Source organism: Cherax quadricarinatus, chromosome 37 (genome assembly GCF_038502225.1).
Source record: "Cherax quadricarinatus isolate ZL_2023a chromosome 37, ASM3850222v1, whole genome shotgun sequence".
Taxonomy (NCBI): Eukaryota; Metazoa; Arthropoda; class Malacostraca; order Decapoda; family Parastacidae; genus Cherax; species Cherax quadricarinatus.
Genome location: NC_091328.1, coordinates 28,534,519 through 28,561,507, shown reverse-complemented (window position 1 = coordinate 28,561,507; position 26,989 = coordinate 28,534,519).

The window sequence follows — 26,989 nt, the reverse complement described above, 5'->3', positions numbered from 1 at the left end:
CGCGAGTACCCCTGTACAAGTTATATGTTGAAACTCCTATTTTTATAGGCTGGACGTCAATCGGAGTGTCTCCAACTAACTTCCCCATAAAAGATGTAGACCTATTGATTGGGAACGACTTAGCGGAAGAAGGAATATGGAAAGAGCCCATAGTTATGGAAAATCCAACTGAGGAAAATTACGTCATCGAAGCCCGACGAACGGAACCTACCCTCTTTCCTCTGAGCATAGTAACCCGGGCAATGACCAAACAGTCGCGTTCTCCATTGGTATCGGAGGAAGTCATGGACGACGTCGACGTAGGAGTAGGAGACATATTCAACGAAAGCTCGAGTGTCGAGCCAACAATCCACCCAGAACCGATACCAGTTCCTAAGTCGGTGGTTTCCGAAATAGATTTATTCTCGAAGGAGGATCTAGTAAGAGAACTCCGAATAGACCCCTCCTTAAGTGACCTCAGGAAGCTTGCTGTGTTGGGAGAAGAAGCCCTTAAAAGTGACAGCTCGTACTATTGGGAGAAGGACTTACTGAAAAAGAAACTAGGATCTCTTAAAAGTGATCATCTACTGGTCTTGCCTTCCCCGTTTAGAAATTTAGCATGTAAGTTTGCTCATGACAGTCCTCAAGGTGGACATCTGGGACAAAAGAAGACTTAGAAAAATTGCTAAGCACTTCACATGGCCAAAAATTAAGGAAGAAATTGAACGGTATGTAAGAAGCTGTTCCGTGTGTCAACTAGTAGGCAAACCTGCACATAATCCACCACCTGCGCCGTTGAACCCTATACAGGTAACAGGCGAACCCTTTTCACGTCTGGTGATCGACTGTGTCGGCCCGCTACCCAAGACTCGGCAGGGCAACCAGTTCCTGTTCACTATCATGGACACAGTCACCAGGTACCCAGAAGCAGTTCCTCTCAGGAGGATTAATGCTCGCCTAATAGTGAGAGCACTGATTAAGTTCTTCTCTCACTTTGGATTTCCAAGAGAAGTTCAATCGGATCAAGGGTCGAATTTTACTTCAAAATTTTTCCGTGAAGCCTTGGCTCAGTTAGGGGTCAAGACGGTTTGCGCGACGGCCTATCGACCCCAATCACAAGGCGTGGTGGAAAGGTTCCATCAAACTTTGAAGATTATGATGAGGTCCTATTGTTTACAGTATTCCAAAGATTGGGATGAAGGTATTCCACTACTCTTGTTTGCCCTAAGAGAAAGCGAACAAGACAACTTGAAGTTTTCGCCATTTGAGTTAATATATGGCCATCAAATTAGAGGACCAGTACAGGTTCTCAAAGAGGCTTGGACCGGGGAAGAAACGCCGACTTTTAGGAGCTCTCCTACTTTAATGAAAGAACGTCTGAGCCTAGCTAGAGAATTGGCCGCCGAAAACTTACGACAAGCACAGAGTAAGATGAAGGAGGAATACGATCGTCGAACTAAACTTCGTCCATTTGAACCAAAAGATCAAGTTCTGGTTCAACGATTTCATCAGGGACATGCTCTACAGCCCAAATTTGAAGGTCCTTTAGAAATCGTGAAGCGCCTAAGTGACGTGAACTACTTGGTAAGGACGCCGAAGAAGAGGAACTCACAATGGACGTATCACGTTAACCAACTTAAATCCTATTCAGGAATCGTTTCACCAGTTTCTACTATAACTCCTCTGAACCAAGAACGGGTTCCAGTAAGTTCGGATGAAATGATAGGAATACCAGTTCTTCTGAACAATTCGACAGCCTTAAAGAATTTAAATTCTCTACTGATAAATCTGGAAGTGGACAAAGGACACGAAATAAAATCCCTGATTAAGGCAAATCTCCACCTATTCAACGACGTCCCAAAACCGTGTACGTTGGGTGTGCACGATGTTACTCTCAGAGAACCTACTCCAATCAAGCAATCTCCCTACAGAGTGAGTCCCAAGAAAGAAGGTGAGCTAGAGGCAGAGGTGAACTTCTTACTCTCACACGGGTTGATAAAACCAAGTAACAGTCCTTGGGCATCCCCGTGCATTCTAGTCCCCAAACCAGATGGGACCTCCCGTATGTGCACAGATTTTAGAAAAGTCAATGTTGTAACAGTACCTGATGGGTTTCCAATACCCAGAATTGACGACTAATAGACAAGGTCTCCAGAGCTAAGTATATCAATAAATTGGACTTGTTAAGAGGGTATTACCAAGTCCCGTTGTCACCAAGAGCTCAAGAGATATCGGCTTTTACGATACCTGGTGGCCTATACAAGTATTGCGTTATGCCCTTCGGCTTCTGTAACGCGGCTTCTACGTTCCAGCGTATTATGAACATACTTACGGGCGGATTGGACGGAGTAGAAGCTTACTTAGACGACTTAGTCGTATACAGCGACAGTTGGCCCCAACACCTTAGACAGCTTAAAGCCTTGTTTGACGCCTTAAGTAAACATAATTTTACAGTGAATTTGTCCAAGTGTGAGTTTGGCCAGACGAAAATTAAATACTTAGGATTTCGGATTGGACAAGGTGAAGTCGCTCCTTTGAACGCCAAAGTAAAGGCCCTCTTAGAATTTCCTACCCCTAAGGATAGGAAAAGCGTATCAAGATTTTTAGGAGTTGCCGGTTACTACCGTCGGTTCTGTCCGAATTTTGCACAGGTAGCTTTTCCCCTAACTGAATTAACAAGTCCAAAAACAAAGTTTTCATGGACCCAGGACTGTGAAATTGCTTTTAATTGTTTAAAAAGATTACTATCCTCTTCCCCAGTATTGCTAAGTCCTGATTTTAATAAACCATTCCACTTACAAATAGATGCCAGTGCGTATGCTTTGGGAGCCGCATTGTTACAGAAGGCTCCAAATTCTGACCTATTACAACCTGTTTCTTATTTTTCTTCTAAGTTAAAGAAACACCAAATTAATTATTCAACTATAGAAAAAGAAGCCTTAGCTCTCGTTGTATGCCTAGAGAATTTTGATGTATATTTAGAATCTTCTACCCATCAGATATCGGTGTACTCCGATCACAATCCTTTGACCTTCATAAATACTATGAAATCGAAGAATGCCAGAATACTTCGTTGGGCTTTGAGAATTCAACCCTTCTCTATCTCTATTTCCCATATAAAAGGAAAACAATCTCATTGCTAATGCCCTCTCTAGGCCTTGAAATTTTTATTAATATACCTTTATTTTAACAGTATGAGTCGGTACTTTTATGACCATCTATGTTGTGGAGAAAGCTGGAGATGATGTAGGACTGCTGTCTATGTTACAACCTCTGCTACTATGACAGATGTACTCTCTGTGGTGGGTAGCAAGTCAATGGCGACCGTCAGTCGCGAGGGGGGAGGTGTTACGCGCCCCTACTTCACTCCATTATATACAAAAATAAAAGGCCTGGTTAAAATAAGTTCTGTAATAATATATCGCGAACCACTTTATTACTAGCTAGATAAAGCAGGTTCGACTATATATTATTATCGGGTACGGTATGAATCATCAACAGTACTCTCATTGTATTATATTGTATTATATTATCTTTCCCCATGATTATTATAATTATAATATTATATTATATTATTGTTAGGTTAGGTATTACGAATGTGTAACCACTACTGTAGTGACCAATTGGTGGTTCTAGAATTGACGCCACGCGTCGCCTTCGGGCCGAGCTGAAGTCATACTATGAAGTAGTTGAGTGAGTCAGCTCCTAGCTCTGACTCGGTATGGGTCTTCAACACAAAGCTCCTAGCTTAAACTAAAACTTTATACCAAGTCTATTGTCTTGCCTTTGCCATTAGTTTCCTGAAGTCTGGTAATTAATGTCACTCATGAAAGATAACTATTTCGTTACCCTAGACCTTTCTAAAAGAGTTAAATGGTGAGATTAGTAGATTATTAATTGAAATTATTGTATCATACTCTGTTAATGAGAATTTGAACGTAAGATTGGGCTTCTTGCTGTATAGTATTTCATTTATAATTGCTTGTGGTTATTTTAATTCACTAACCAAATACCAATGAAACTAAATGATTGGTAATAAAATAAAACTAACAAAAAAAAATGGAGTTATTTGTGCCCCTATTGTTACGGTGAAGATTAAGTCGTAACACTTAGCAACGGAGTATTATCATGGTGTCAGTATTTCTTTTAAAAATTGTTGAAGCTTTTTTTTTTATCTTTTAACGATTTTATTTGGGAGAAAAATTCCTCTTCAAGGGGGGCTCCTTGGCGTAGTGAAGAGGCTCTTGGTCTGAGGAATTAGCCCTGTCGGTCTTCTTCCTCAGACCGAACCTAATTACCCCCCATTCTCCCCTCCCTTATCCCATCCTCCCCATCCTCCCCTTTTTCCATTCCTCCTCCTCCTCCTCACCCCTCCCTTTTGCCCTTCCTCTTTTTGGCCTTTGGGATTTCTCCCACAGGCGCGCTAGTTCCTAGGTAGGGGAAAGGACACCGGGGTCCATCCCATTCCGTTGAGGTTCTTGGTGGTGGCGTAGTTTGCCATGGAATCTGGATTGCCTGGGGATGTCCCGATCCCTCTCCGGTATCCCGGAGTAGCTTTGGGTGTCTTTTGGGCGACGGGTGTATCTCTGGAAGCCACCTTTCGGATTCCGGGGGTGGTGGCCGAAGGAGGTATGCTTTGTGGAGGATATCCGGCCGCCCTCTCTTTTGTCCACCGAGGTAGCTCGGCAGATGTGAGATTGCTATCCCGGATTGCTGGTTTACTGACATGAAGGGTAGGGTATGGCACGGGTTCCATGCTGCATCTGCGCTACTAGCGGTGTTGAGGTCCTCTTGGGCGCGGAGGGAGATTTCCGGCCCTTTCATTCCTCCTGGGAACTATTCCTCCCCGCTCCCCCCTTTTTTTATTCTTTTTTTTATTTTTATTTTCTTCTTTTTTTTTCTTAAAAACAAAAAGCAAAGGAGTAACCTAACCATGGCAGCCCTAGTCCATGAAACCACTACCCCCGGGCCCCTTCTTGATACCGCACCCCATTCTGACGGTGCCTTGTGTTTAGACCACTCTTCAGACACTCCTGATGCCCCTATACCTCTTGCTGGTGCTGTTTCCTCACCCGCTTCAGGTACCGGGGCTTCGACTGACTCCTTCGATTTGTCTGAACTCCGCTCTCCTTTGACTATGCTTCCGGCTTCTCCCTCTACGGTACGGCAATTTTCGAATCGCCCGCCCATTTCACGCCCGACCAACTCCGGTCCTACTCCTAAACGCCAACGTCAATCTCCTGATGATGCTCCTTCGTTACCTTCCCATTCTACTTGGAAAAGACCGACACGTCAAACACTCCCTCTCCACGCTCAGTTTCGGACCACACAATGGACTAAATTCTTTACTTTAAGACCAACTTCTTCTTCTGCCTACCTTTCTGACCATAGTATTGGCAAAGCGCTCCTGCGTCATGTTGGCAGAGATATTTCATTTCACGCTCTCAAGAGCAGTATGCGCATCGTCACTGTCCAGAATGCTACCCAAGCTCATGATCTTTCTCTCCTTTCAAATATCGATACTACTCCTATCACTATTGAAAAACATCTTTCTCTCAATTCTTGTAGTGGTACTGTCATTCTGCCCCATACCATAGTCCAACAGAATTTCCAGTCATGTGGCAATGACATTTTTGAACAGCTGGAACTCCAGGATCTCCCAATCCTCAAAGTAGACACTTATGTCCTTCCTGCCCAGGGGCGGAGACGTTACCCTTGCAATGTGGCTCGTTTAACTTTTGACAGCCGAGAACTCCCGTCCTCTGTATATGTCGCGGGACATCGGTTACAAGTTCGAAAGGTGATACCTACACCGCAACAATGTAGAAATTGCTGGCGTTTTGGTCACCCAGCGAAATATTGCAGATCTATGGCCGAATGCCCAGTCTGTGGTGCCGACGACCATTCTAATACATCTTGCAGTCAACCTCCATCTTGCCTTAATTGTAATGAAGCTCACCCTTCGTACTCCCGCCGTTGCCAGGTCTACTTAAATGAACGTGAAATCCGTTGCCTCAAAGAGGCAGAAGGTCTCCCTTATGCTATGGCAGTTACTCATCTCCGCCTCCAAGGGAGACTACCCCGTGTTTCTTATTCTCGTGTTTCCAAACATCCCCCCACTTCTGGGGTCCCATCTTCTGCAGCCTCCTCTGTTGTTACCCCTCCCATAGCCACTATGGCATCTAATCCTTTTGCTGTCCTTGGCTCTGACGTCCCGACTACAACTCAGTCTGTTCTCACATCTTCGCGTCCTTCCTCACAAGCCCCAGTATCGACAAGACCTCGTACGACACCAAATACCAATCGCCCCTCTACTCAGAAGTCCAAAAAATCCACATTGCTCAAATCTTCTTTGCCCCTTCCTTCCCTTCTTCCACCTCCACACTTTACCTTTCCAGTCTCTGTACCTAGTTCTTCCCCTCTCTCTGGCTCTATTACAAGTGTGGAGATTCACCCTCCTCCTCGTACTATGCCTTCCACCCCCGTCCCCTCCCAAGTTTCTCCCTCTTCTGCCACCTCCCAGGTTTCTGCCTCTTCTGTCCCCCCCCCACACTTCATCTCCAGTCCCTTACACTCTTCCCTCCCCCTCTACTTTGGTACAGTCCATTACTGTCCCAATCTTTACTCACCCTCCTCCTTCTATCTCCAATATGGTCTCCCATACATCTTTGAATTCAGAAACACTTGAAGCCATTTCAGAATATATTGCAGAGACTAAACCTTCAATGGACACTGATTCACTTCCTGTTCCTTCTCTTCCCTCTCCTCCATCTTCACAACCCCATTCTTCGCAACGCTCCGTTCCTTCGCTACTTGAACATCTTCCAATGCCACCACACGTTGACTTTTCTAACCCCTCTAGTCTGTAGGTGCCTTTACCTACAGATTCCTGATATTTTCTTCATCGCCAATCATGGCCTATTTACAGTGGAATATCCGCGGCCTCAGGGGTAATCGGGGTGAGCTTCAGATGTTGCTTTCCAGGTTTTCCCCTGTTGGTGCTTGCTTACAAGAACCAAAATTACACTCGGCTGTTTTCCAACCTATCTCAGGCTATAATTTATTGTATTCTTCGGATCCTTTCTCAGATGGGACCTTTAATGAAAGTGCCCTTCTTCTACGCAATGATATTCCGTACGGTCAACTATTTGTCCATACCTCGCTGCATTACACTGCAGCCCGTATCCACTTGAATAAGTGGTTTACAATATGTTCTTTATATCTCTCTCCTTCTCGAGCATTTTCTATCCCAGACTTTGCCTTTATTGTTTCATCCTTACCACCACCACTTCTGTTACTTGGTGATTTTAATGCCCACCATTTCCTCTGGGGGGGGGTCTCATTGTGACTCACGTGGCATTCAGTTGGAGGCTTTTCTCGCCTCTCACCCCCTCCATGTTTTAAATACGGGTACTCCCACCCATTTTGATCCTTGTACTCATACTCTCTCTTGCATCGATCTATCAGTCTGCTCTTCCTCCACTGCACTAGACTTCACCTGGTCTGTTCTACCAGACTTACATGACAGCGATCATTTTCCGATCATTCTTACTTCTCCTTCCTATTCACCACCTTTCCGTAGCCCTCGCTGGCAATTTGATCGGGCAAATTGGGATCTTTACTCACACCTCACTGCTTTTAGTGAGGTTCCTTCTTCATCCTCCATTGATGAGCTCCTACACATCTTCTCGACATCAGTTTATACCGCAGTTTATACCTCAGGCAGGCATTCTCAGAAGTGCGTGCCTTGATGGTCTCCTGCTTGTGCTCGTGCAGTACGTTTGAAACGTGCTGCATGGGGCAGGTACCGGTACAATAGAACCGCTGAGAGACTTGTTGATTTTAAGCAGAAGCGTGCGATCGCTCGCCGTGTCATCCGTGAAGCTAAACGCACTTGTTGGCGAGACTATGTTTCCACCATCACCTCTGCTTCTTCTATGAGTGCAGTCTGGAAAAGAGTGAGGAAACTGAGTGGTAAATACTCTCCTGACCCGGCTCCTGTTCTACGGGTCACTGGTGTTGATGTAGCAAACCCTCTCGACGTTGCCATTGAATTTGGCACACATCTGGTCCGTATTTCCCGAGGGCTCCATCTATGCCCCTCGTTTCTTTCCTCAAAGTCTGCCAGAGAGATAGTACCCTTGGACTTTTCTTCTCTCAGAGAAGAACAGTATAATGTGCCTTTTACACTTCAAGAACTGGAGGCAACGCTCTCAGCTTGCCGATCATCGGCAGCTGGGCCTGACGACATTCATATTCGTATGTTGCAACATTTACATCGATCAGCCCTTGTAGTCCTCTTACACCTCTTCAATCTTATTTGGGCACAAGGAGTTCTTCCCCAGCTGTGGAAATCTGCCATTGTTCTCCCTTTCCGCAAACCGGGTACAACAGGACATGATGCCTCCCACTACCGCCCCATCGCTCTTACTAGTGCAGTTTGCAAAGTGATGGAACGCCTCGTAAATCGACGTTTAATGTGGTATTTAGAGACTCACAACAGTCTCTCCGCTAGTCAATATGGCTTTCGTAAGGGTCGTTCTACCATAGACCCCTTACTACGCTTGGATACGTATGTTCGTAATGCCTTTGCGAATAATCACTCAGTTATTGCCATATTTTTTGACCTTGAGAAGGCATATGACACAACTTGGAGGTATAATATTTTGGCCCAGGCCCATTCCTTAGGCCTCCGAGGCAATCTACCATCCTTCCTTAAGAACTTTTTAACTGACAGACATTTCCGTGTTCGAGTCAATAATGTTTTTTTCCTCGGACTTCGTCCAAGCTGAAGGTGTCCCTCAGGGATGTGTTCTAAGCACAACACTTTTTCTCCTTGCTATAAATGATTTGGCCTCTGTTCTTCCACCCAATATTTGGTCATCACTCTATGTTGATGACTTCGCTATTGCTTGTGCAGGCGCTGACTGTCACCTTATTGCAGTTTCTCTCCAGCATGCGGTCGACCGTGTTTCCACTTGGGCCACTACGCATGGGTTTAAATTTTCAAGTACCAAAACTCACCAAATTACTTTCACTAGATGCTCTGTTATCTCCGATCATCCTTTGTATCTCTATGGCTCCCGTATCCCCGAACGTGATACAGTCAGGTTTCTAGGCCTTCTCTTTGACCGTCGGTTATCCTGGAAACCTCACATTACCTCTCTGAAGGCAACTTGTCACAGCCGGCTAAACCTTCTTAAAACCCTTGCTCATCTTTCTTGGGGAGCTGATCGTCGAACTCTGCTTCGCCTACATTCAGCCCTCGTTTTATCGAAACTCGATTATGGTGACCAGATTTATTCCGCAGCCTCTCCTGCTACTCTCTCTAGCCTTAACTCTATCCATCACCAAGGCTTACGTTTGTGCCTTGGTGCTTTTCGCTCTTGCCCTGTTGAGAGCCTCTATACAGAAGCAAATGTTCCATCCTTGTCTGATCGCCGTGATGCCCATTGCCTTCGCTACTATGTACGCTCTCACGATCTACACAGTCCTTCCATTTATAGAATGGTCACCGATATTAGTAGACATTCTTTATTCGTTCGCCGCCCCTGTTTGCTCCGTCCCTTTTCTCTTCGCCTACATTCACTCTTGTCTTCCCTTCAGTTACCACCTTTATATGTTCATGTAGCATCTCACTTTTCCCTACCCCCCTGGGAAGTTCCAGCTGTTCGAGTCTGTTCTTTCTCACTCCCTTGCTCGAAAGCTCAACTGCCTACGGTGGCTTCCCGCTCTCTTTTTCTTGATCACTTCCACTCCCATTCTCATGCCACTGCTGTGTACACAGATGGCTCTAAGTCTTCAGATGGCGTCGGATTCGCAGCAGTGTTTCTGGACAGCGTCGTGCGGGGGCATTTACTATCTTCAGCTAGCATTTTTACTGCTGAACTGTATGCCATTCTTGCAGCACTTATTCGTATCGCATCTATGCCTGTGTCATCATTTGTAGTAGTCTCAGACTCCCTTAGTGCTCTACAGGCTATACGAAAATTTGATACATCTCATCCCCTAGTTCTCCGTATCCAACTTTGGCTACGCCGTATCTCTACCAAACATAAAGATATTGTTTTTTGTTGGGTCCCTGGTCATGTCGACGTACAGGGCAATGAACAGGCAGACACTGCTGCGCGGTCAGCAGTACATGACCTACCAATTTCCTATCGAGGTGTTCCATTTCTGGACTATTTTGCTGCAATAGCTACCCACCTTCGCACCCGTTGGCAACAACGTTGGTCAACTCTGCTCGGTAACAAACTTCATTCTATTAAACCGAGCATAGGTTACTGGCCGTCTTCTTGTCATCGGTGCCGAGGTTGGGAGACCACTCTCTCCCGCCTTCGCATTGGCCACACTCGTCTTACTCATGGGTATCTCATGGAGAGGCACCCTGTTCCTCTCTGTGAGCAGTGTCAAGTTCCAGTATCGATTAGCCACATTCTGTTAGACTGCCTTCTCTATCAACGAGCACGTAGAATTTACCTCCAACGTCGTCTTCGTTCTACTACTCTCTCTTTACCTTCCCTTCTTGCTGATGGACCCTCCTTTAATCCTGACTCTCTCATTGACTTCTTGACAACGACTGATTTACTCCACAAACTCTGATGATACTTTTCGCACTCCCCTCAGCCCTTTCTAGTTCAGTCTCTTGCTGCCCTTTACCCTTTCACCATCCACTACCCCGCTGTTATCTGTAACCTATTACTCATCCATCTCCCTTTTGCCACCTGATGCCCTCGCTTCCTTCCTGCCCTGCAGCGCTGTATAGTCCTTGTGGCTTAGCGCTTCTTTTTGATTATAATAATAATGGGAGAAAAACTTTAAGGAATATTGCAAATGCCCATTACTACTGTGTAGAACTATCATTCGTCAATAATGTGTGCAAAAATCATGATATTCTATCAAATAGTTTACGCAAAACGAGTATCGAAGGTCATTAACTTATTCCTGAGAAAGAGGTTTATGCTCCGTCGACTACTGGCGCACGGTAGTCGGCGGAGCATAAACCTCCACTGCTCCTGGAGTGTACATGGAGAGGGTTTCAGGGGTCAACGCCCCCGCGGCTCTGTCTGAGACCAAGCCTCGTGGACAGCTTCTACATGTGAGAATGGTTGGATCTGAGATGGATGTAACCTCTCAGTGATTACATTCTTCTACTTGTGGCCTACATCTCACCTCCTGACAGTATATTAGGCTCCATAATATCCCTTCAGCTTCACATTATTTTACACTATGGAACTAATACTCTTCTCCAAGCTGAGGAACTGACCACCTCAAAACTACGTATTCACATCTCTTCTGCTAACTTGTTTGTACTCGACTAAAGAGGCCTACATATGCAACTAACTGTCGCATATGTGTCTTACCTAACAACCTATCGGTATTTTGTACCATTTTAATCTTCAGTTTCAGAAACCTTAGCTCTAATGTCTTTGGAGCAATAGATTTTGTAGGAGGGAGGGTCAAGAATAATTTTAAAGCCAGAGTTACTTCTAATAAAGTTGACAAAAGGGGCCTGAGTAAGTTGGAATAAAATGTTAGCAGCATCAATAGACGCTCAGTCAGGTTTGGAATAAGTAAGGAATGGGGCAGAATTTGTATTAGGGTGAGAAACAGACATCGTCATTACTTAGCAGGCAACCACCAAGGCTATATGACGAAACATAATGAGCTCAAAATAAAAGAACACTCAGCTGAGCAAGTAGTGTGTAGCAGACACTTGAGCTCACAGCGTTGACAGCGCCATTTAAGACAGATGTCAGTGATTTTTTTTATATATTTTATTTAAAAACACAGTATACAGTAGACATGTATATCACACATAATTGAAGTGATCACAAAACATGAAACATTTACAAAAAAAAAAAATCCTTATAATTAACAAATACCATACATCAAAAATTGCTACTATCCTACCCTACTTACGTGCCCTTATCTCATATGACTGTATATACAAAACTTTCTATGTGCACTAATGCTTTGGCCTCTCAATTTATATTGTAATATTAGCATTAATACACCAAAACATTCTGTAGCTATTCATCCCCGAATTTTTGTATTTTGTTTTTAAAACCCCTCAGTATACAATATACGTGTATATCATACACGAGTGACTCAAATCACAAAATATGAAGACATATATAAGTGCTACAACATCCGCATGACAAACAAAAAACCGCTACAAAACTTTTTTTTTTTTAAACAGTCTAAAAGATAAAATAAAAAATAATTAATTAGCTCCTAATCTTTCATATAATTATAATCTCATTGCCGAGAGACTCACCGCACTTACAACTTCGTGCAGGCGCATGCTACCCCCTCCCCTTTTCCTTTTATCTCTCACCACCTATCCTAATTACAGGGTGACACAGGCTTATATTGTATTTCCATCAAAAACATTATACATTAATATGTCAGCAAGTGTACATGGCCTTGGGTCCCACGTTGGACATCAGTACCATTACCAGTACAGAATACAATGATATAATACTGAACATTATCATGAGAATAAAGATTCATCATGCACATACAATAGTCATATAATTAAAAAATTCACATACAGATTCATACATGTTCCGTCCTTATTTTTTCAGCAATAACACGAAAGAACAAAACCGGTTGATTAATCTGACTCAATCCCCATTATGGGCATTGCACAATAAAAATTGCCACTCCTAACCAATACCTCACAATTCATCGTAATATTCATATGTCATTACAACCCACACATATACATGGTTAGGTACATAGAGAAAGATGCCATTTATGTGATCATAAAATTGACGAAGCCTGACACTACAAAGATCATGAATTCATGAATAAACACAGCTAGCCTAAGTAACAATTCAAATTTTGTTGACAGCAATGAAATGTACCTGGGTTAAATGCAACCCAAAACTGTAGTTAACACCGGATTCCTGTTGTTAACCAACCACTAACTTTTATACCTAAAAGCAGAAATTTTCTACCACAAAGCAACTATGCAGGGTCACAGCACCTCACAAACAAAAGTTGAACAACGATCAAGTTTAACTTGGGTGCAAAATTAGGATCATACTGCGCTAAACCCGAGATCTCAAGATTTAGTTATCATGGTTTAAAGATTATCCTGTATGCAGTGAACATAACCATAGGTTGCCAAATTTATCATGCATCTCCTTCCCACTCCATTCATAGCCCTCCCACCATCCACACAACAAAGGAGCCTAAACCAACCCACCCTCATGCATCCCCCGGTAGGAGACCAACCCTTTGCCCGCCCCCTGGGTTCACGAGGAGGAGGTCCCCCACATTGAGATTCCGGTAACCCTCCGAGAAGCTAATTACCCACTGCCCCCCATAGACTTGCTTGTTCCTACACATCGTTCTATAAAATCTCGCTGCTAACGCTTTTATTCTCAACTCTCCCCGCACCTCCCTCATCCCCCAAGATACATGTAAATAATCCATCATGACATACATTAAAGCCCTACCCACATCACCCGGCACCCCAGTTACATCCAACAATAAAGCCCTTAGGAATGGCCATTTCCCCCCTCCCCCCAAAAGTCTGATAACGCTCACCATCCATACTCTCACCCCCTCCAAAGAGGGACAAAAAAATACCACATGAAAAGCCGTTTCGGTGTCCCCACAGTGCAAACATGAGGCCTCTCTTACAAGGCCTATTTTACACAACACATCCCTAGAGGCCAAAATTCCCATTAGAAAACGATATACTAACTCCCGTACCCCCGCTGGTATTCTGAGCAAGCCAAACTCCCTCCATATGCTCATCCAGTCATATGTTGGATATACAGCAAGCCCCTGTAAGACACCCTTACCCACCACAGCACCCACCATCCGTTTGACCTTTAATTTGGACACCTGTTCTACATTCAATAAAACCCTCAACATGTCTTCACAATACCTCAAATCCCTTCCACACCACCATCTTCGTGCATCCTCCATTACCCTACCTACCCTGACTCCCCGGTTCCCCCCAGTCCGGATATATCTTTGTTTAATATATAAAACCATTACTGTATGACCCAGTGCCATCAGGCCAAGACCACCATGTCCTTGCGCAACCATGCCCTCCCAAGCCCCCACACATACCTTAGAACCTTCCTCTGGATTTCCGCAATATCCTGTGCTCTTAAAGGGAACACCTCAGCCACTCCCCACACCTTACTGTAAACCAGAGAGTTGACCACTAAAACTCTCTGCTGTAATGTTACGTCCCTAGCCCTTAAGCCTCCAAGCCTACCCAAAACCCTGCCCGTAACTAATTCCGAATTTATCTTCCTACAATCCTGCACTTCCGCCATGTACCATACTCCACAAACCCTAATTCTGTCCACTACTGACCATCCCAACCCCTCCCCCAAGCTCCCGCCTATCCAATCCCCTACCTCTAATAGTCTCGACTTCATTAAATTAACTCTCATACCCGTAGCATCCCCAAATATCTGAATGACTCCACCAACCTTCCTTAGATCTTCCTCATGCATTACCAGAACTGTAGTATCATCTACATACCCAACAATACCCCCGCCTACCCCCATTATCCCCTGTCCATCCATCACCTCATCCACTAGTCCATAAAATGGATTCTGTACGCAGGCAAACAGTAACTGAGAGAGTGGACAACCCTGCCTCAAACCTCTCTCCATTAGTACTGGGTCCCCCAACTTACCATTAACCTGTACCCTAATAACCGCTCCCTCATACAAAGTTTGCACCCATCTCACCACCCTCCCCCCCAAAAACCCAACTTTTCCAAACAGTACTTTCCCTTCCTTCTTCTTCGGCCCAACACAACGATCCCGGTTTTCTGTGTCTTCCCCATCCTCCCACTGCTCCACATATAATTCAAGACCTCCACTAGCCCATACCTAATGCACTTCCAATAAACTCTATAAAAATCATTCGGTATTCCATCAATGTCCGGAGTCTAATGTCAGTGATTTGAATGAAGGCTTGAGTGTCTCGGGGAATGTTGCATTGTTCTCCACTACGTCGGGAATGTTCTTTGCAATCACTCACAATACCAGTTATACTTCACCATAATTAGTTCTACCATCAATTTCCTAGCTTATATAAGGGAACTAGTCTAACTTTCCTAGTTTCCTGAGATTGTCAGAATGAACAAGAGTCAAGAATTCACTGGTCAATGCTGCCCCTTTGTCTTTTGTTCGATAAGGAGGCAATGCCCTCGTGACACACTTCCTCGTTCGTTCCTTGAAGCAATCTGAGCCTCGCCGGCCTCCACCTTCTCGTTCCTCATTGTATCCCCAAAAGGATATGCTGAACTCACCTTGATTTCTCCCCCTTGCCACACGTCGTAACAGTATTCAATACAAGATGGTAGATTTCTTGTTGTCTAGCTATAGACTACAATTCATCATAGTCCCAAATTGTAGATACAGTGGGTGCAAGGTTTTTCCTTAATTTATGTGCTAAGGAGAAAAGAGTACTTACTTTCCATTGCCTAAATCGTGGTAGCCCCACCTAATGAGTTTTAAATGTATAACTGCCAATAAGGAGCATATATTTCAGCATTTCATTCCTTATTTGAAAAGCTTAATAGTAGTTGTAAGAGAGATGCAGAGAGACTATGTCTTTCTCGAAGTCTCTACACAAGAGTATCCAGCTGACATGTTGTCACGTGGTGTCCCACTCAAGAAATTTGTGGATAATGAATTATGGCCCCACGGACCGAACTGGCTCTCTAATGAAAATAACTGGACTCAGCAAAAAGCTCACATTAAACTAGAAGAAACAGCCTGTTTGAACACAGCAGAAATAATCCGTTTAAATACAGCAGATACTCCAGAAATAGTCATTGTTGGACCTAAATACTCATCTTTGGGTAAACTCTTAACAGTTACAGCTCTTGTCTTTAAATTCATTAAAAGGACAAAGCTTAATTATGAATTTCCTGAATCCATTAAATACTGGGTAAAACAAATGCAGAGATGTCTACTCTACAGAGTACAAATTTCTGGAAACACAGGATAAATCCCCAAAGAAACCTAATATGGCTAATTCTTTAGGTCTTTATCTCGACTCAGAAAATATTATAAGATGTCGAGGAAGAATTCATAATTCTTCACTACCTAAAGAAGCCATACATCCAATATTGATCCCCAAGAATCATTGGCTAACAAAACTGATTGTGCAAAACGCCCACAGTAACGTGTTACATGGTGGGGTAGCTGACACACTTTGTCATATACGACAGTCCTACTGGATACCTCAAGGTCGACAAAGTGTGAAAAAACAAATAAAGGACTGTATTACTTGTCGTCACTACAATATGCGAGTATGTCAGTATCCAGGTCCACCTCCATATCCCTCTGAAAGAGTTTGTCATATCACTCTATTTGATGTGACAGGTGTAAATTACACTAGACCAATAATTTACACCAAAACAGTTGACAAAGTTCCCATCAAGGTGTACATCTATTTGTTCACTTGTGCTACAACTAGAGCAGTACATCAAGAAGTAGCCACTGACATGTCTGCTGAAACCTTTATCAAATTATTCAGAAGGTTTGCAGCCAAAAGGACATGTCCCAGACTGATGATTTCAGACAATGCGACGAACTTTGTTGCTGGTGCTGCATATATAAGCAAAATCTTTGATCAACCAGAGGAAAAACAGATGCTGAATCAACGAAGTTGTCAATGGAGACACATTCCACCTAAGGCTTCATAGCACTGCGGATTTTATGATAGAATGTTAGGCATCGTAAAATATTGTTTGAGGAAGACTTATCATCAGCGAATCGACTTAGAAGAATTCGAGCGGTCGTAATTGAAGTAGAAGACAGAGCCAAAAACAGACCTCTAACTTATGTTACCGATGATCTGGACAATTTGGTAGTCCATCTCATTTATTCCATGGCAGAAGGCTCGAACCCGTTTCTCCCATTATTTTTTTTTTATTATCACACCGGCCGATTCCCACCAAGGCAGGGTGGCCCGAAAAAGAAAAACTTTCACCATCATTCACTCCATCACTGTCTTGCCAGAAGGGTGCTTTACACTACAGTTTTTAAACTGCAACATTAACACCCCTCCTTCAGAGTGCAGGCACTGTACTTCCCATCTCCAGGACTCAAGTCCGGCCTGCCGGTTTCCCTGAATCCCTTCATAAATGTTACTTTGCTCACACTCCAACAGCACGTCAAGTATTAAAAACCATTTGTCTCCATTCACTCCTATCAAACACGCTCACGCATGCCTGCTGGAAGTCCAAGCCCCTCGCACACAAAACCTCCTTTACCCCCTCCCTCCAACCCTTCCTAGGCCGACCCCTACCCCGCCTTCCTTCCACTACAGACTGATACACTCTTGAAGTCATTCTGTTTCGCTCCATTCTCTCTACATGTCCGAACCACCTCAACAACCCTTCCTCAGCCCTCTGGACAACAGTTTTGGTAATCCCGCACCTCCTCCTAACTTCCAAACTACGAATTCTCTGCATTATATTCACACCACACATTGCCCTCAGACATGACATCTCCACTGCCTCCAGCCTTCTCCTCGCTGCAACATTCATCACCCACGCTTCACACCCATATAAGAGCGTTGGTAAAACTATACTCTCATACATTCCCCTCTTTGCCTCCAAGGACAAAGTTCTTTGTCTCCACAGACTCCTAAGTGCACCACTCACTCTTTTTCCCTCATCAATTCTATGATTCACCTCATCTTTCATAGACCCATCCGCTGACACGTCCACTCCCAAATATCTGAATACGTTCACCTCCTCCATACTCTCTCCCTCCAATCTGATATTCAATCTTTCATCACCTAATCTTTTTGTTATCCTCATAACCTTACTCTTTCCTGTATTCACCTTTAATTTTCTTCTTTTGCACACCCTACCAAATTCATCCACCAATCTCTGCAACTTCTCTTCAGAATCTCCCAAGAGCACAGTGTCATCAGCAAAGAGCAGCTGTGACAACTCCCACTTTGTGTGTGATTCTTTATCTTTTAACTCCACGCCTCTTGCCAAGACCCTCGCATTTACTTCTCTTACAACCCCATCTATAAATATATTAAACAACCACGGTGACATCACACATCCTTGTCTAAGGCCTACTTTTACTGGGAAAAAATTTCCCTCTTTCCTACATACTCTAACTTGAGCCTCACTATCCTCGTAAAAACTCTTCACTGCTTTCAGTAACCTACCTCCTACACCATACACTTGCAACATCTGCCACATTGCCCCCCTATCCACCCTGTCATACGCCTTTTCCAAATCCATAAATGCCACAAAGACCTCTTTAGCCTTATCTAAATACTGTTCACTTATATGTTTCACTGTAAACACCTGGTCCACACACCCCCTACCTTTCCTAAAGCCTCCTTGTTCATCTGCTATCCTATTCTCCGTCTTACTCTTAATTCTTTCAATTATAACTCTACCATACACTTTACCAGGTACACTCAACAGACTTATCCCCCTATAATTTTTGCACTCTCTTTTATCCCCTTTGCCTTTATACAAAGGAACTATGCATGCTCTCTGCCAATCCCTAGGTACCTTACCCTCTTCCATACATTTATTAAATAATTGCACCAACCACTCCAAAACTATATCCCCACCTGCTTTTAACATTTCTATCTTTATCCCATCAATCCCGGCTGCCTTACCCCCTTTCATTTTACCTACTGCCTCACGAACTTCCCCCACACTCACAACTGGCTCTTCCTCACTCCTACAAGATGTTATTCCTCCTTGCCCTATACACGAAATCACAGCTTCCCTATCTTCATCAACATTTAACAATTCCTCAAAATATTCCTTCCATCTTCCCAATACCTCTAACTCTCCATTTAATAACTCTCCTCTCCTATTTTTAACTGACAAATCCATTTGTTCTCTAGGCTTTCTTAACTTGTTAATCTCACTCCAAAACTTTTTCTTATTTTCAACAAAATTTGTTGATAACATCTCACCCACTCTCTCATTTGCTCTCTTTTTACATTGCTTCACCACTCTCTTAACTTCTCTCTTTTTCTCCATATACTCTTCCCTCCTTGCATCACTTCTACTTTGTAAAAACTTCTCATATGCTAACTTTTTCTCCCTTACTACTCTCTTTACATCATCATTCCACCAATCGCTCCTCTTCCCTCCTGCACCCACTTTCCTGTAACCACAAACTTCTGCTGAACACTCTAACACTACATTTTTAAACCTACCCCATACCTCTTCGACCCCATTGCCTATGCTCTCATTAGCCCATCTATCCTCCAATAGCTGTTTATATCTTACCCTAACTGCCTCCTCTTTTAGTTTATAAACCTTCACCTCTCTCTTCCCTGATGCTTCTATTCTCCTTGTATCCCATCTACCTTTTACTCTCAGTGTAGCTACAACTAGAAAGTGATCTGATATATCTGTGGCCCCTCTATAAACATGTACATCCTGAAGTCTACTCAACAGTCTTTTATCTACCAATACATAATCCAACAAACTACTGTCATTTCGCCCTACATCATATCGTGTATACTTATTTATCCTCTTTTTCTTAAAATATGTATTACCTATAACTAAACCCCTTTCTATACAAAGTTCAATCAAAGGGCTCCCATTATCATTTACACCTGGCACCCCAAACTTACCTACCACACCCTCTCTAAAAGTTTCTCCTACTTTAGCATTCAAGTCCCCTACCACAATTACTCTCTCACTTGGTTCAAAGGCTCCTATACATTCACTTAACATCTCCCAAAATCTCTCTCTCTCCTCTGCATTCCTCTCTTCTCCAGGTGCATACACGCTTATTATGACCCACTTCTCACATCCAACCTTTACTTTAATCCACATAATTCTTGAATTTACACATTCATATTCTCTTTTCTCCTTCCATAACTGATAATTTAACATTACTGCTACCCCTTCCTTTGCTCTAACTCTCTCAGATACTCCAGATTTAATCCCATTTATTTCCCCCCACTGAAACTCTCCTACCCCCTTCAGCTTTGTTTCGCTTAGGGCCAGGACATCCAACTTCTTTTCATTCATAACATCAGCAATCATCTGTTTCTTGTCATCCGCACTACATCCACGCACATTTAAGCAACCCAGTTTTATAAAGTTTTTCTTCTTCTCTTTTTTAGTAATTGTATACAGGAGAAGGGGTTACTAGCCCATTGCTCCCGGCATTTTAGTCGCCTCATACGACACGCATGGCTTACGGAGGAAAGATTCTTTTCCACTTCCCCATGGACAATAGAAGAAATAAAAAAGAACAAGAGCTATTTAGAAAAAGGAGAAAAACCTAGATGTATGTATATATATATATGCATGTGCGTGTCTGTGAAGTGTGACCAAAGTGTAAGTAGGAGTAGCAAGATATCCCTGTTATCTTAGCGTGTTTATGAGACAGAAAAAGAAACCAGCAATCCTACCATCATGCAAAACAATTACAGGTTTTTGTTTCACAGTCATCTGGCAGGACGGTAGTACTTCCCTGGGTGGTTGCTGTCTACCAACCTACTACATTAATGATAAATAAATCATGGAGGATCCTACTTACCTCAAATCTCAGCAATTCAGACAAATTCAAACACCTTAATTATGTTATTGAACATAGGGAGAAAATTTGGCGAGAAGACTATCTCACCTCACTGAGAGAACACTTCTGTGAAGCTGGTGTTCCTGAAAATCATACGTCCTTAAGACCTGGTGACATAGTGATTATTGACAACGATGGTCCAAGGTCTGAATGGCCTCTTGGAAAAATAGTGACCATACATCCTGATGTAAATGGAACCATCAGGACAGTTGAAGTTTTGAGCAAAGGTGTAGTGAATAAGCAGACAATAGATAAACTAGTGCCGTTAGAATTACACAGTGCTGAAAACAAACATTGATTCTCCAGAAACCCCACAGACTAAAGTTGTTCAGAAAAGACAGTCAGCAGTGGTGGCGATGGAAATAAATGGTATAAAATACCGACACAATGGAAATATAAACACATGCAGTATAATGTGATCCTTTATTGACAACGTTTCACCCACACAGTGGGCTTTTTCAAGTCACGAACAGATCTGCCTGGGGTGGAAGGTACGCGAGTATTTATAGTCAGGTTCAGAATGCTGTGATCAGGTGGAGAATGCTGCATCTGATGATGTACCGAGTGGGGTTATAGAGTCTAAAATCTTGGGTAGCTTGGAAGGGAGATTGAATAAGTTTGTGAGCAGACCTTCTGCAGTGTTCCTCCATTCCTATGCTCTTATGTGGGATAGCGATAAAAAAGTTTCTTCGCAAATGGTTCAGCTATGTTATAGACGCCATTATATTTATATGTTATAGACGCCATTATATTTCCATTGTGTCGGTATTTTGTACCATTTATTTCCATCGTGTCAAACACTGCAGTAGAAATGGATCCTTCACACAGAGAATACCTTGACCTTCTTCTAAAAGCTTACTCACTTCGTAACAGACACAATTTTCTTCGTGACTGCATCCAAGAAATGGTCTTACCAAGATCTAATCCTCCTCAAATTGACAGCATCAACCCTCCTTTCTCCGCTACAGCTCGGACCTACCTTGAAGAGTGTGCGGATGACTTAAACAATGCTACAAAGGAAGCTTTTCTCCAAGCCAGAACACTAGGCACAGCACTTCGGGGCAACATGAACAGACGCACCGCCGAAATCATTCGCAGCAGAGTTACTACAGCGAATGTTCAACAGAAGATCAGACTTACTAGGAAACTACAAACTCTCTGTGATAATAGTCATTGGAAAAGTTTAGGAAGACCTGAAATTATTCAGAATCTTTCATCTCGTCCACTGTCAACCACAGAAACTGAAGCCCTCAGCTTAGGGCTCAAATTCGCAACAGGAATTACGAAACCAAAACAAGACCTCAATTTCATCGCCAAAAACTACAGACACAATGACTCCGACTTCCAAAAAGGTTATCTTCAAGGCATCATCTCAGCGGCCATCTCAACACGCAGCTCCCCAGTCAAACCTCGACGTTACATCATTGCACTTAAAGGTTTAGCAGAAGACACGACCATCAGGGTCACCACCGCTGATAAAGGAGGTGGTGTTGTTATCATGGACACTGACGATTACAGGAACAAAATGCTCAATCTACTTAATGACCCAGATACCCACAAACCTCTCACAACTAACCAAGTGGACAATCTTACTAAAACTTTTCTTCAAAGGACTCGTCGCATTCTGAGGGACTCGGAACAAGGGAAGAACCTTCTGCACACCATACCCAGCAACCCCAGACCTGCCAGAATGTACGGCCTGCCAAAAACTCACAAGCCTGGTATCCCACTGAGGCCCATATCTTCGGGAATAGGCAGTGCTCCCCACCAACTCTCAGGAATTATCGCAAAACACCTCTCTAAACTCTTGGGCACTATCAGTCCAGCACATCTCAAACACTCGGGTGATCTTCTCAGTCGCATTCGCAACATCAACATCAGGAACAAGAAACTTTCCAGTCTTTACGTAACTTCCCTATTCACCAAAGTACCTACTACACAAGCCATCGATCTCTTGCGCAGGAAAATTGACGATTCTCTTGATCTTCCTATTCCAGCCAGCGATTTCATCAACCTTGTTTAACTATGTGTTGGCTTTACGTGTTTCTCTTTCGAAAATGACCTCTTTCAGCAGACTTTTGGATAACCCATGGATTCGTCACTCAGTGCCGTCCTGGCGAACCTATACATGGAACATCTGGAAGCCGAGCGTTTCTCCACCAATAATCCTTCGTCTGTCACCTGGCTCCGTTATGTTGACGACATTTTCATCATAACTCCCAGACGCTTCAACGTTCAAGCTCTCCAAGACAAGCTCAACCAGGTCGAGACCTCAATCCAGTTCACACTTGAAGAAGAAGTCGACAACACTCTTCCTTTCCTTGATGTTCTTATCTGCAAAGCTGACCATGAACTTCGTTTTAAAGTCTATCGAAAACCCACCAACCAAAACGATCTTCTCCACTTCTACTCTCACCACGACACCAAAACTAAGCGTGGTGTAATTATAGGCTTCTTCCTACGTGCACTCAGAATCTGCAGCAATGAGTTCCTTGAGGAAGAATGCACTATAATTGAGCAAGTATTTTCTAAACTCCACTATCCTCGTCACTTCATCAGAGACTGCAGACGACGGGCATTAAACATCTTCAACACACCCAGAGAAGACACTGCCGAGAAGAGATACATAGTCCCCCCACCAACTCCATTGCCAAACACGTTTCCAACATCTTTTCCAATACCTCATTCCAGGTATCTACCTCCACAACCACGACCATCAAGGACATTACCAGTAATAGACAAGACAAGCTTCCATCCTCTGCAGGGGTATACATAATCCCTTGTAATGACTGCAGCAAATTATACGTGGGCGAAACATCAAGAGACTTACAAACACGTATTTTAGAACACCAATACGCAAGCAGGTCTGACGATACAAGGAATGCCTGTGTATAACACCGTAATTCACACAACCATTTAATAAACTACAGAAACTCAAGACTTATCGCCAGAGAAGACAACACTCAATACCGAAGAATTCTGGAATCATCTCTTATCTCTATATCCAACAATTTCAACTAGAACAATGGCTTCTATAACATAGTTGAACCACTTGCCAAGAAACTTCTTCATCGCTATCCCACATAAGAACATAGGAATGGAGGAACACTGCAGAAGGTTTACTCACATACTTATCCAATCTACCTTCCAAGCTACCCAAGCATTCTGAACCTGACTATAAATACTCGCGTACCTTCCACTCCAGGTAGATCTGTTTGTGACTTGAAAAAGCCCACTGTGTGGACGAAACGTTGTCAATAAAGGATTACGTTATACTGCATGTGTGTTTATATTTCCAGTGGTGGCGAGTCGACATACCACACACAATTTATAAAGCTTCTCACAGTCATGGGGATCGTAAAGCACTAGAGAAGAGAGATCTACTGCCACTGCACAGGTCGAGATCTGCAGGTCTCACTCTGAGCACTAATGTGGAGTCGACAGACATGTTACCATGTTGTGTATTTACAAAGAAACAATCATGAAAATAAAAAAATCTACATTTTTTGGAAATGATACTTAGAAATATGATAGAAACAAGCCAGAATTATGCACAATTTTTTTTTTTAATTTTCATTTTCTGTATTTCTCTCTCTCTCCCCCTCCCCCCCCCCCCACGTTGCATATCAACCATACCCCCGGCCGGGATTGAACCCGCGGTCATAGAGTCTCAAAACTCCAGCCCGTCGCGTTAGCCACTAGACCAGCTAGCCACAATAAGATTCATCCAACTAGGTATATTTCTACACCATAGGAAAGTTAGCACAGGCACCTCTGTGACCACAAATGCAAGTTTTTACAGACGAATCTCCAGCTAGCGTGGCCGTGACGAACTCTAGCTCAAGTCCCTTCACTGCCGTCAACATGACTCAAGAAATCGTAATGACACGATTGCAAATAAACCATACCCCCGGCCGGGATTGAACCCGCGGTCATAGAGTCTCAAAACTCCAGCCCGTCGCGTTAGCCACTAGACCAGCTAGCCACAATAAGATTCATCCAACTAGGTATATTTCTTGCAATCGTGTCATTACGATTTCTTGAGTCATGTTGCATATCAACTTATCTGTGTTATATATAATTATCATATTTACTCAAGAGTTACATATCTTGATTCCGAAATGTTTCACCTACACAGTAGGTTTCTTAAGTAGATGAGGCAGCGGAAGCAATGGAGATGTAGATACGTTGTAATCCATCTACCCTAGAAGAAATAGTTTTGAGCTTTATTGCATAATCTGGAACAATTGCTGTTTTAACCCAGAGTTTGGAGCAGACTGTGTTGCAGACTATACAACACATTTCTCCAAGTTGAGGGACTGACCACTTCAAAGTACTTCTTCGATGGAGATGGACTGATTACATAAGAACATAAGAACATAAGAAAGGAGGAACACTGCAGGAGGCCTGCTGGCCCATACTAGGCAGGTCCTTTACAATTCATCCCACTAACAAAACATTTGCCCAACCCAATTTTCAATGCCACCCAAGAAATAAGCTCTGATGTGAAAGTCCCACTCAAATCCAACCCCTCCCACTCATGTACTTATCCAACCTAGATTTGAAACTACCCAAAGTCCCAGCCTCAATAACCCAACTAGGTAGACTGTTCCACTCATCAACTACCCTATTTCCAAACCAATACTTTCCTATGTCCTTTCTAAATCTAAACTTATCTAATTTAAATCCATTACTGCGCGTTCTCTCTTGGAGAGACATCCTCAAGACCTTATTAATATCCCCTTTATTAATACCTATCTTCCACTTATACACTTCGATCAGGTCTCCCCTCATTCTTCGTCTAACAAGTGAATGTAACTTAAGAGTCCTCAATCTTTCTTCATAAGGAAGATTTCTGATGCTATGTATTAATTTAGTCATCCTACGCTGAATGTTTTCTAACGAATTTATGTCCATTTTGTAATACGGAGACCAGAACTGAGCTGCATAATCAAGGTGAGGCCTTACTAATGATGTATAAAGCTGCAGTATGACCTCTGGACTTCTGTTGCTTACACTTCTTGATATAAATCCCAGTAATCTATTTGCCTTATTACGTACGCTTAGGCATTGCTGTCTTGGTTTAAGGTTGCTGCTCACCATAACCCCCAAGTCCTTTTCGCAATCTGTATGGCTAAGTTCTACATCATTTAATTTATAAGTACTAGGGTTATGGGCACTCCCAAGCTTCAGAACCTTGCATTTATCTACATTGAACTGCATCTGCCACTTTTCTGACCAAGAATAGAGTTTGTTTAAATCCTCCTGAAGTTCCCTAACATCTACGTTTGAATCAATTATCCTTCCTATCTTTGTGTCATCGGCGAATTTGCTCATATCACTAGTAATTCCCTCATCAAGATCATTGATATATATTATAAACAACAACGGGCCCAAGACTGATCCCTGTGGAACGCCACTTGTTACAGATCCCCACTCGGATTTAACCCCATTTATGGACACTCTCTGCTTCCTGTCAGTGAGCCATGACTCGATCCACGAGAGCACTTTTCCCCCAATGCCATGAGCTGCCACTTTCTTTAACAGTCTATGGTGCGGAACTCTATCAAAAGCCTTACTACAATCTAAGTAAATAATATCAAATTCTTTATTGTGGTCAACAGCCTCAAAAGCTTTACTAAAGAAAGTTAATAAATTAGTTAGACAAGACCGGCCTCTTGTGAATCCATGCTGAGTATCATTAATCAAGCTATGCTTATCGAGATGGCTTCTTATAATCTCAGCTATAATTGACTCTAGTAATTTGCCTACAATTGAGGTCAGGCTTATTGGGCGGTAATTTGACGGTAACGACTTGTCCCCTGTTTTAAAAATAGGAGTTACATTAGCCATCTTCCACATATCAGACACTACACCTGTTTGAAGAGATAAATTAAAAATATTAGTTAATGGTTCACAGAGTTCCATTTTGCATTCCTTAAGAACTCTTGAAAAAACCTCATCAGGACCCGGCGACTTATTTTGCTTCAGTCTGTCTATCTGCCTCACAACCATCTCACTAGTGACTGTGATGTTACATAATTTATCTTCTTCTAGCCCACTGTAAAAATTAATTACTGGAATATTGTTAGTGTCTTCCTGTGTAAAAACTGAGAGAAAATAATTATTTAAAATCAAGCACATTTCATTCTCATTGTCAGTAAGGTGCCCATAGTTATTTTTAAGGGGACCTATCTTATCTCTAACTTTTGTTCTATAGACCTGGAAAAAACTTTTTGGGTTAGTTTTAGAATCCCTAGCAACTTTAATTTCATAGTCCCTTTTAGCTTTTCTTATCCCCTTTTTAATGTCCCTCTTAATGTCAATATACTGATTCATAAGATGACCCTCACCTCTTTTGATACGCCTATAAATTCCTTTCTTATGCCCTAGTAGATATTTGAGCCTATTATTCATCCATTTTGGGT